This window comes from Grammomys surdaster, unplaced genomic scaffold (genome assembly GCF_004785775.1).
Source record: "Grammomys surdaster isolate TR1022 unplaced genomic scaffold, NIH_TR_1.0 843, whole genome shotgun sequence".
NCBI lineage: Eukaryota > Metazoa > Chordata > Mammalia > Rodentia > Muridae > Grammomys > Grammomys surdaster.
The window spans coordinates 5,075,460-5,086,590 of NW_021605262.1; the positions used below are offsets into that span (position 1 = coordinate 5,075,460).

The following is an 11,131-nucleotide window of genomic DNA, read 5'->3' on the forward strand; positions in this document are numbered from 1 at the left end:
CTGGGATGCCCCTTCAGAGGCAGCTTCTCAGGTCCGTGACTTAGATGCAGCCGCTGGAGTGAGGTTAAGTGAGAAGCTCCTCAGCTGGCTTATCTCCTATCCCTTCCAAGCCCTGATATCATCTCAGCTTGGCCTAACAAGAGCAACTGTGGGACCCAAGTTTCCATCCATGGTCACTGAGAGGGACCCATTGTCCAGATAGGAAATTGAAGATGCAAAGGAAAGAAAAGAAAAGAAAAGAAAAGAAAAGAAAAGAAAAGAAAAGAACCAGAAGAAGAAGAATGGAGCGCAAAAGGCACTCTGTAACTGTCCATCTGAGTGGATTACAAAGTCTGAGGGCTGCAGTAGAGTCATAGAAAGACCTACTTCCTGGGGCCCACATTCACAAAGGGAAGAAGGAAAGCACATGACCACCCTAATAGACACAAGCCCACATCTGGGAACACTCAGCTTTCATTCATGAAAAAAAAAAAAAAAAACCCTCAGCAGCAGACTAAGAATAGAAAGGAATTTCCTTAGTTGAATACGAATCTCTTCAAAAGACCTTCAGCAAGCACAGTATTAAGTGGAGGAGCAGCAAACATTCCTTGTGACCAGGGCATAGTCAGGGTGGCTTCCTTCTGACATTTCCGGAAAGGCTGCTGTGACTGTCATCTTAGTGAGAGAGGTGGTGGGGGATGCGTAAGAGGACCCTGATGTCACATACTGGGAAAGATAAAGAGAAAAATATTTTTTTGAAAGTGGTATCAGTATGCAAATTAAGAAAATGAAGACAGCTAGAGGAGATAATAAATGTGAGAAAAATAGATTACATGATGGAAAATATAAATGAATTCACAGCCCAGTTGTACATGGATCCAGTACTGCCTCCCTTGAAGACTCCTGGATTCCATCCCCCCATACACACACACCATGGAGTCTTTATGCCAGTAACCAGTGGGGCAGAAATCCCCAGCACTGTGGCCAGGAAGCATAGGGGACTCAAGGACTCTATTGATGTAATACTTACATTGTCAGAGGCAACAAGGAACAGTAAATGAGCTGGGAAGATGGCTCAGCAGGTAAAGAAACTTGCTACAAAAGGCTGGAGTGTGCTCTCCAGGACCACATAAAGGTGTAAGTAGGGAACCAACTCCATAAAGTTGTCCTTTGGTCTATAAACAAACACACACACACACACAAACACACACTCTATGGCATGTGCATGCCCCTCTTCCACACCACTTACACATACAATGAATATATATATATTGGAAAGAAGTAGCAGTAGCCTGGTCTGGTGGTACACACCTTTGAATTCTAGCATTTGGGAAGCAGATGCAGCCAGTGGACTTCTGTGAGTTCAAGGCCAGGAGGAGGAGGAAGAAGAAAAGGAAACTAAGCTCAACTTCCAAGTCACAACACCTGCCTTGGTATCCAGGCATATAGAAGCAGGTGTAGTTATTGATTCCATCCTGGCACAGCACCCCATTGTGGTAGGGGCTGAAAATACACTCATTGTGATCTGTCTTACAGAATCTTCCAGCATGTCCAGCAGGGCAGATAGAGACAGGGTACTCAGGGTCTTTATGGCAGGTGCCTCTATGTTGGCAGGTGATCCCTCCATAGAAATTAGTGGCAGTTTTACAGTTCATTCCTCAGTGCCCAGGAGGACATAGGCACAGGAAGCCCCCTTCTCCTGGGATATTCACACAAGTGGCAATTCCTTGGCAGGGACTAGAGAAACAAGGATCTTTTAGATCTTCACAGTCTTCATCTGAATTATTGGCTACGTTTAAGCAACAGTTGTCTTGGGGAAAACCCTTGCACATAGAATTGTTTTGGCAAGAATTCAAGAGACACCTGGTACTTTTTTTTTTAAATGGCAAAATGAATCTTGGTACCTCAAGTCACTGCAGGACTAGACACATCCCTTCCCACTGAGACCAGGCAAGACAGCCCAGTTAGAAGACCAGGATCCACAGGCAGGCAACAGAGTCAGGTCAAGCCTTGTCTCTAGTTCTTGGGGGAACCACATGAAGACCATGCTGCACATCTGCTACATTTGTGTGAGGGGCCTAGGTCCAGCCTGTGTTCTTTGGTAGTTCAGTCTCTGGGAGCCTCCAAGGGTCCAGGTTAGTTGACTCTGTTGGTCTCCCTGTGGAGTTCCTATGCCCTCCAGGTTCCTCAATCCTTCCCCCAACTCGTCCACAAGACTCTCTGAGCTGCTGGGTGGAGCCTTTCAGAGAACAGTTATGTTAAGCTCCTGTCTGCAAGCATAACAGAGTATCATTAATAGTATCAGGAATTGGTTCTTGTCCACGGTATAAGAAGGTACATGTGTGTCTGTCCTCAAGAATATTCTGGTGTGAACTGTGAGTTGGAGATTGACGAATGTGGATCCCAGTCATGTCTACATGGTGCCATCAGTCAGGGTGCTCTTGGGGCTTACTTCTGTGACCATGCACCTAGACTCCTTGGAGACCACTGTGAACTCAACTTTGATGAATATGCCAGTTAGCCACATCTCCATGGAGACGTGTGTGGATGGAAGAAACAATTACCACTGTGTCTACATGGGGAGTGGATTCACACTGTGAGACCTTGATTCCTCTTTGTTGGTCAAAGCCTTGTCACAATGATACAACATGTGAAGACACTGTTGCCAGCTATATTTGTCACTGCTGGCCTGGATACACAGGTGCCCTGTGTGAGACAGACATAAGTGAATGCAGTAGCAATCCCTGCCAATTTTGGGTGTTTGTGTGTGTCCAGCTGTCCTTAGAGGATCAATAGGGACACATTGCAGGCCTGCCTTCCTCCTTCAACTACCTTGGAGCCTAGGGCTATGTTTGTATCTGTCAGCCTGGATTCATAGACAGGAGCCTAGCATAACTGTTCTCTGGGAGGCTCCACCTAGCAGCTGACTGAATCAAATGCAGAGATCCACAGCCACACATTAGACTGAACTTGGGAAGTCTTGTGGAAGAGTTGGGGGAAGGATTGAGGGGCCTAGAAGGGATAGGAACTCTACAAGAAGACCAACAGAGTCAACAAACCTGAACTCTTGGAGGCTCCCAGAGACTGAACCACCAAACAAAGAGCAAAGGCTGGACCTAGGTCCCTCATACAAATGTAGCAGATGTGCAGCATGGTCTTCATGTGGGTCCCCCAAGAACTAGAGACAAGGCTTGACCTGACTCTGTTGCCTGCCTGTGGAGCCTGGTCTCAGTGGGAAGGAATGTGTCTAGTCCTGCAGTGACTTGAGGTGTCAGAGTGGGTTTGGTCTCTGGGAGGGACCTCTCTGCTCTCAGAGGTGAAGGAGGAGGAAGGGGCCCTGTGAAGGGGGACTGATAGGAGGGGCGGCAGTGATTGGGATGTAAAGTGAATAAATAAGTAAAATAATGGGAAAAAGAACTTAAACACAAAAGATACATAAATCTCAATGTTACAAAGACAGTCACACAACTCTCACCCCAATAACCATTGTTATAAAACTTGACAAATGACTGTAATGTCCATGGGGATAAGCTAAGGTGAGGGTAAACCACAAGAGGAAAGCAATGGTGACTGATTCAAGACTGGGCAACCTCAAAAGAATAGCACGAAGAGACTCAAACAGGCAAATGTGCAAAAGGACTAAAGTGAGGGTGAGACAGAGACATGTCCCCCAGGCAGTGGCAGATAATGGGTCATGCTAGGGACAGATTTGGCAATGACAACTGTGAGAAAGTTAGTCATCTGCTAATAAAAAAACACTAAAGTTGTGTTTCTATTTCTTACTATGGATATAATAAAGACCCAAAGGATATGTGATAAATTAAATAAATTAGAGATGAGATGCAGTGAAATATTATATCCCTCAGAGGAATTTCATTACTCAAAAAATGTACAAACCATCAAGGAAGGATCAATACACTCAGTCTCATGAAAATTAGGCAGTATGCACATCCAAAGACATCACAGGTTCTGAGGAGATGGCTCAAGCAAATATGAGGACCTGAGTTCAATCCCCAGCACTCACACTAGAAATAAATAAACGAACAGCTGAGCATAGTGTCCTGTGCTTATACGTCCATGCTCTGGGGAGGCAGAGACAGACAGGAGGATGTCTGGGGATTACTGGCCATCCAGTATAGCCTCAAGACAGCTTGGTGGCTTCAATGACTGTGGCCCTGATAGGCTCATATATTTTGGTTACTAGTTGGTGAACTGTTTGAGAAGGACTAGGAGGTGTGGCCTTTGATATGTTTTGTAAAATCAATGATATATTTTGTAGACTGCAGTATGGTACTATGGAAGGGGGTCCCTCAGTGGGCCCGTGCTGAGGCATCCCTCCCCCCTGAGAGCCATGAGATGGGTCTAGTATAGAATGAAGCTTATTTGGGTGCATGGGAATGGAGGTTGAAAAGGGAATAGAGGCAGAGAAAAAGGAGAGAGGGAGATGGAGAAGAAAAAGACGGAGGAGGAGGGAGAGGAGGAGGAAGAAGAAGAGGAGGAGAAAAAGAAGAAGAAAAGGAGGAGGAGGAGCAGACAGCTGGGAACACGTGGTGGGGTTCGATAGTTGGTATATGCTTGGCCCAGGGAGTGGTACTATTAGAAGGTGTGGAACTGTTGGAGTAGGTGTGACCTTGTTGGAGTAGGTATGTCACTGTGGATGTGGGCTTTAAAGCCCTCAATCTAACTGCCTGGAGGTCAGTATTCTGCTAGCAGCCTTCAGATGAAGATGTAGAACTCTCAATTCTTCCTGCACCATATCTGTCTGGATGCTGCCATGCTCCTGCCTTGATGATAATAGACTGAATGTCTGAACCTGTAAGCCAGCTTCAATTAAATATTGTCTTTATAAGACTTGCCTTGGTCATGATGTTTGTTCACAACACCTAAGAGAGAAGTTGGTACCAGGGACTGGGGTATTGCTGTGATAGGCCTGACCATGCTTTTGTTTGGAAGAATGTATATTTTGGGACTTTGGATTTGGAAAGCCATGGAATGCTTTAAATGGGGCTTAATGGACTATCCTAGTAGGAATATGGAAGACTTTGTTGCTGTGTGTGATTTGAATTGTGCAGACTTGGCCCAAGAGGTTTCAGTAGAGAATTTCAATATGTGGCCTAGAGACTGTTTTTGAGGTATTTTGGTGAAGAATGTGGCTACTTTTTGCCCTTGTCTGAAAAGTCTTCCTGAGGCTAAGGTGAAAAAATTCAGATTAATTGCATTGACAAAAGAAGTCTCAGAAATGCCTATCATAGACTTTGTTCTTTGATTAAGTCTCATGAAGAGCATTTTAAACAAATATAGCAAGCCGAGAAAGGAAAAATATAAACTATATGATTCGACTATTAAAGTAGCACCAGGAAGTGAAATGGAGCTGAATCCTGTGTTCAAGGATATTAAACTGAATTAAGGGAGTAGTGACCTTGGGGCAAGATCCCACCCAGCTAAATTTAGGTCCAGGTATGGTAGTACAAATCGTTAATCCTAGGAGGCAAAGACAAGCAGATCTCTGAGTTCAAGGCCAACCTAGAATAGAGCAAGTTCTAGGTGAAGAAAAACTTAAATCCTAGCTTGGTGGACTACACCTTTATTCAGTGCTTAGGAGACAGCCACGCAGATCTCTGAGTTAAAGTCTGTCTACAGAGCAAGTTCCAGGACATCTAAGCTTACGCAGTGAATGAGTTGGAAAACAAAAAGCTTGTGATGATGTAATAGAACAAGGGGGTCCATGTTCCAGTCCCAAGAAGCAGCAGAGGATGGCAGCTTTGGCCATGTGGCTCTGGCTTTAGAGTCCAGAATAGAAGGGACTACTGGGACAATTGATGCTGCTTGACTAGAGCTAAGAAATTAGTGGTGATTAAGAAGAGACCATCATCACTGAGGTGAAATCTTGTGGGAACTATTTTCTGCGAGCACAAAAAAGAGCTGTGTTCCAGAAATAGCCAAGGTTGTACCTCATGCTGCAGCAGGACTTGGCAATGTGTAAGAGTCACCCAGGTGGTACTGGTTTTGAAGGCATGAAGGGATCATGAAGAGCAGCTGAGGTTTGGCACTGCGAGAGGCCATGGAAAGCCATTGGTGAAGGTGCAGACACAGTTGTAGTTGATGACCCAGGACTGAAGGGGTCATGCAAAGCATTTGAGGCTTGGCACCATGAAGAGAGCCTATGAGAGGCTATTGGTGAAGCCGAGTTGCAGCACAAGACCCCAGCATATTGGAGATGCCATTACCATGGGATGATCACCAAGAACAGCAGCGGCAGTGCTACAGAAAGCAGAGCTGGAGAAGTGATGCCAGCCCTTTGGAGGATCCCGGAAGATCATGTGTGGATCACAGACATTGAAACAATCAGCTGTAACATTGAAGTTGTCTTAGAGACCCCAAGATGTTAAAGATGCCAGAGCCGTGGGCTATCTGCCAAGGAAAGTTGCTAACAGGTAGTGGAACCAGCCAGGAGAAAGAAGTTTGCTGCAGTCAACAAAGATGTAAAAGGAGTTGGAGATCTGAAGACCACTTTGACATCAGACATGGAGATGCAGAGTTTGGAGTTTGCCCAGCTGGTTTCCTGTCTTGCTTTGGGAATTACAGTTAAGAGATTGAATGAATCACAGAAGAGACTTAGAACTTTGAACTTTTAACATTGTTGAGACTGCTATAGACTATGGGGATTTATGAAGTTGGACTAAATGTATTTTTTATTATGCTACGTGGAGGTATGGCCCCCATAGAATCACATGTTGGAACAAGCCTATGTGGGCCAAGGAGTGGAATGTGATGGTTTGTATATGCTTGGTCCAGGGGTGGCCCTGTTGGAGTAGGTGTGTCAGTGTGGGTGTGGGCTTTAAGACCCTCACCTAGCTTCCTGGAAGCCAGAACTCTGCTAGCAGCCTTCAGATAAAGATGTAGAACTCTCAGCATCTCTTGCACTATGCCAGCCTGGATGCTGACATGCTCCTACCATGGTGATACTGGACTGAACCTCTGAACCTGTAAGCCTGCCCCAATTAAATGAGAGTTGCTTTGGTCATGGTATCTGTTTACAGCAATAAAATCACAACTAAGATGGGGGCAGAGTAGGAGGAAGGAGAGAGAAGGAGAAGGGGGGGGAAGAGAGAGAGAGAGAGAGAGAGAGAGAGAGAGAGAGAGAGAGAGAGAGAGATAAAGAACATGAAGAGAAGATAAACAGCCCTTTTTGTAGCAAGTCAGGCCTACCTGGCTATTGCTAGGCAACTGTTGAATGGAGCCTAGAAGGAATGCTAACATGCTAACAGCCTTGTTGGAGGAGGTGTGTCACTGGGAGAAGGTTTCAAAAGCCCATGCCAGGCTCAGCCTTCCTTCATCTACCCCACCACTTCTGCTTATGAATCAGATAGATAGATGCAAGCTCTCAGCTACTGTTCCAGTGCCATCTCTGCCTGCCTGCTGCCATGCTCTCTGCCATGATAGTCATGGGCTCACCCTCTGAAACTGTAAACTCCAATAAACTCTTTCTTCTATAAGCCTTTACAGCAATAGAAAAATAACTATGTCAAAAATTAAAGAAGGATAGAGGAGGTTGGAGAGACTAGTTAGGAGCCCTGGCTAGTCATCCTGAGGACCCAATAGAAGCAGTAATTAAAAACTTCCCAACTAAAACAAACAAATAAAACCAAACAAATGAACAACAACACACACCAACAAACAAACAAACAAACAAATCCACAGGGCCAAATGAATTCAGAGCGGTCCTCCAAGAAGAAATAATACCAATACGCCTCAAATTATTCCCCTATATAGATAGAAACTGAAGGGACATTTCCTAATACTTTTTGTGAAGTTACTATTATCCTGATACCCAAACCATACAAAAATCCAATAAAAAGAGCATTATAGATCCATATCTCTTATGAACATAGATGCAAAAATTCTTTTTTTTTTTTTTTTCGTGATAGGGTTTCTCTGTGTAGTCTTGACTGTCCTGGAACTTACTCTGTAGACCAGGCTGGGAGGCAAAAATTCTTAATAAAATACTTGCAAATTGAATTTTAAAAACACAGCAAAAAAGTTACCCACTGGGATCAAGTTGGCTTCATCCCAGAGATATAGAGGTGATTCAACATAAAGAAACAAATAAATGCAATCTACCACATAAACAGGCTGAAAGACAAAACAAACAAAGACAAATCCGAAGGATCATTTCATTAGAAGCAGAAAACACCTTTGACAAAATCCAACATCCACTCATGAGAAAAGTAAGTCCTGAATGGGGTAAGTCAGACTCAGAAAGACAAACAGCTTATTTTCTTTTGTATGTGAATGTCAGCTTTAGACATATGTGTTTTATTTAGACTATCCAAGGAAGTTAGGTAAGGGATGGGGGTGGGGGAGTAGATATTCCAAGGAAGAGGATATATAGTATAGTCTTATAAAGGGATAAACTCACTTTATCCCTTAGAACAGAAAGATTAAGTAGGGAGGGAAGGGAGGGCAGAATAAAGGAGAGACTATGGGGAGGGACAGCTAGCGCTAAATGTCTTTTGAAAAGTCATATGGAAACCTACTACTGTAGCACCTTTCATACACACACACGCACACACACACACACGTATATATATGATGAAATGGAGTTACCATTTGTGGTGGTTTAAATAAAAGTGGCCCCCATAGGCTCGTAGAGAGAAGATAATGAATGGATACAATTAAGGGCAGAACCAGTGAGTGGAAGATGGGCTAGGGAGATCTCATCGGCTGAAATGTGGATGAGTGAGTACAGGAACTCCGTGATGCCTAAGAACTGATGGATGACATTGGAAAACACAGCAAGTGTGCAACCGGAAAACCAGAAGAAGAAATATTTGAAATAATAGTCTCTGAGGAAGTTCTAAAACCGATCAGGAAGCCCAGAGATAAATAAAAAAAAGTATAGATTTTAAAATATCTATGCCAAGACATGCCATATGCAAAGTGCTGGAAGACAAAGACAGAGAGAAGATCTTGACAGAAGCCAAAGGAAGGCAAAGACTTCTTCACCACTGTACTACATAGATAGACATGGTATTCTTCCTCTAAAGCACACAGTCCTGCTCTAACTGTGCAAAGATCAGACAATCCTACTAGAAAACAGAGACACCTGGCCAGTACTTCTCAAGAGGATGAAAAGGAAGGACAGCCTGGCATATCATCACAATGGGACACAAAGGGTTCAGGACAGGCAGGGTGAGAGAGGGAAAACTAGGGACTGTGAATAAGGTAGGTCTCTGAGTTCAGGACCAGCCTGGTCCACACAGTGAGTTCGAGGACAGCCAGGGTGACACAGAGAAACCCTGTCTTGAAAAACCAAAAAAAGGATAAAAAAGAGTGGGGTGGGTGAAGACATCAGATGAGCTGATCCTTTGAACCTGTCTGCTTTGACCTAGGCCATTCTAATTGGCTCCTGAAGGTATTGGTATCTTGTTATCCCTTTGCCCCTTAAACCTGGTTACCTTTTACTCATAGGTCTCACATTAAGGGAGCAATGTCTCCCTCAACTCCTCAGAAAGCAGAGCTGGTTAATACAGAAGCTTGCAGGCTTGTCTTGCCCAGGACTCAGGCTTGCTATAGATGTGCTCCACCTACTGACCAGTCTTGCACAGGGACTCTAGGGAAGAACTCACATAGCCTCTCTAAGTTGTCCCTTCACATGCCATGTTCCTCAGCCACTGGTTGTGGTACGGTCCTGGTGGTGAGTTTACAATAGATGAACTTCTGTGGCCCACAGTGGCCAGAATGTATCCCTCTAAAGCTGCAGAGGACATCATGTACATGACCAGTTCAGGTGGCAATGTGAACTTGGAGACAGGGTCTCCCTTGAGAAGGTTCTCCAAGGCTCATGCAGCCACCTGCGTAGGCCAATAATGGCAGTACTTAGAATCTGTTCTGTGCCGTCTCACAGTTGTCCATCTTCAAAACAAACTGTTTCCCAGATCAGTATTGTACTATCAGGAGAGCTTTCCCTCCACTAGTTCTCCTTATGTCCTGCCTTAAAGCTGCCTGTTGAAGAATAAGAAATGAGTCTATCCTCTCCTTGAAAGAACAGCCCCTTGTTGAAGACTACAAAGGAAAGAGAAGAGACCACACTTACTTAGAGCAGCCCATCTATCTGCTGGAATCAGTTATCAGGCTGCTTTGTCAACCTATGACATGGTGAACTCTTAGCTATGCTTGATGGCTTCAGTGTGGCCAGGTGTGATCTGGACCAGGGATTCGGATTTGGATCTGGGATCTTGTTTTAATGAAAGTGATGTGATCATGTGGGCAGTCTGATGCAGGTTTTCCAGCAGAGCCTTTCACTGCACAGTTCAGACGGGGACACTGGTAAAGTGAGGTTGGGGCATGGCCAGAGTGGTCTACTTTTGGGACTCCTATTGGGCTTGGCTCAGGGATGTAATTTGGCTTCCCAGATAAAAGGACAGCTGTGAGCTGTCTCTCTAAGGATGGAGCTGGACTACTGGGAACAGAAAGGGGAGTCTGGACTATCTGGTGAGCTCTAGAGCTTTAGAAGGTAGCTCTGGCCAGTTCGTCTGAAGATCAGTTCCAAGGGTGAGCCCCAGACTTGGCCAATGTCTGTTCTTTCTCCATCTTGCCCTGAGTTGTAGTCTCTAACCTCTGTAGGATAACATTCCTTTACAATTTCAACTGATGATACAGTGACATCACAGTCATCCTCATACTATTGCCAATCTGAGAAGGAACAGCACCCCCACTAGAGGCTAATAATTGTAGTAGACAGCCCTGTACTACGCTTACTTGACACTGTTGCATAGGGAGAAACTTCTGTGTGTTCTTCTTAGTGGTGAAAGAAGAGCTAGGAAGATCTCCAAGCAGTCCTGAGGAGCCATGGGAGGCCTCTCCTTTTCTGGGGAGAAGCGGGGAGAGGAGAGGGAAGGAGAGAGGGAGGGACTGGGAGGAGAGAAAGGATGCAAAGGGAATAAACAACTTAGTCAATTAAAAAAAAGAGAGCCGGGCAGTGATGGCGCATGCCTTTAATCCCAGCACTTGGGAGGCAGAGGCAGGCAGATTTTTGAGTTCGAGGCCAGCTTGGTCTACAGAGTGAGTTCCAGGACAGCCAGGGCTACACAGAGAAACCCTGTCTCAAGAGGGAGGGAGGGAGGGAGGGAGGGAGGGAGGGAGGGAGGGA

The 11,131-nt window shown here is 45.0% G+C and overlaps 1 protein-coding gene across 1 annotated transcript in view; it reads right to left on the minus strand.

Moving 5' to 3' along the window:
- Window positions 1-1,378: 1,378 nt before the first annotated feature.
- Trip13 (thyroid hormone receptor interactor 13) overlaps window positions 1,379-11,131 on the minus strand; it is a 55,706-nt gene continuing 45,953 nt past the window's right edge. Inside the window, exon 14 of the mRNA XM_028782735.1 lies at window positions 1,379-1,716. The gene's annotated coding sequence lies outside the window, so the exon portion shown is untranslated. The remainder of the gene's footprint in view (window positions 1,717-11,131) is intronic.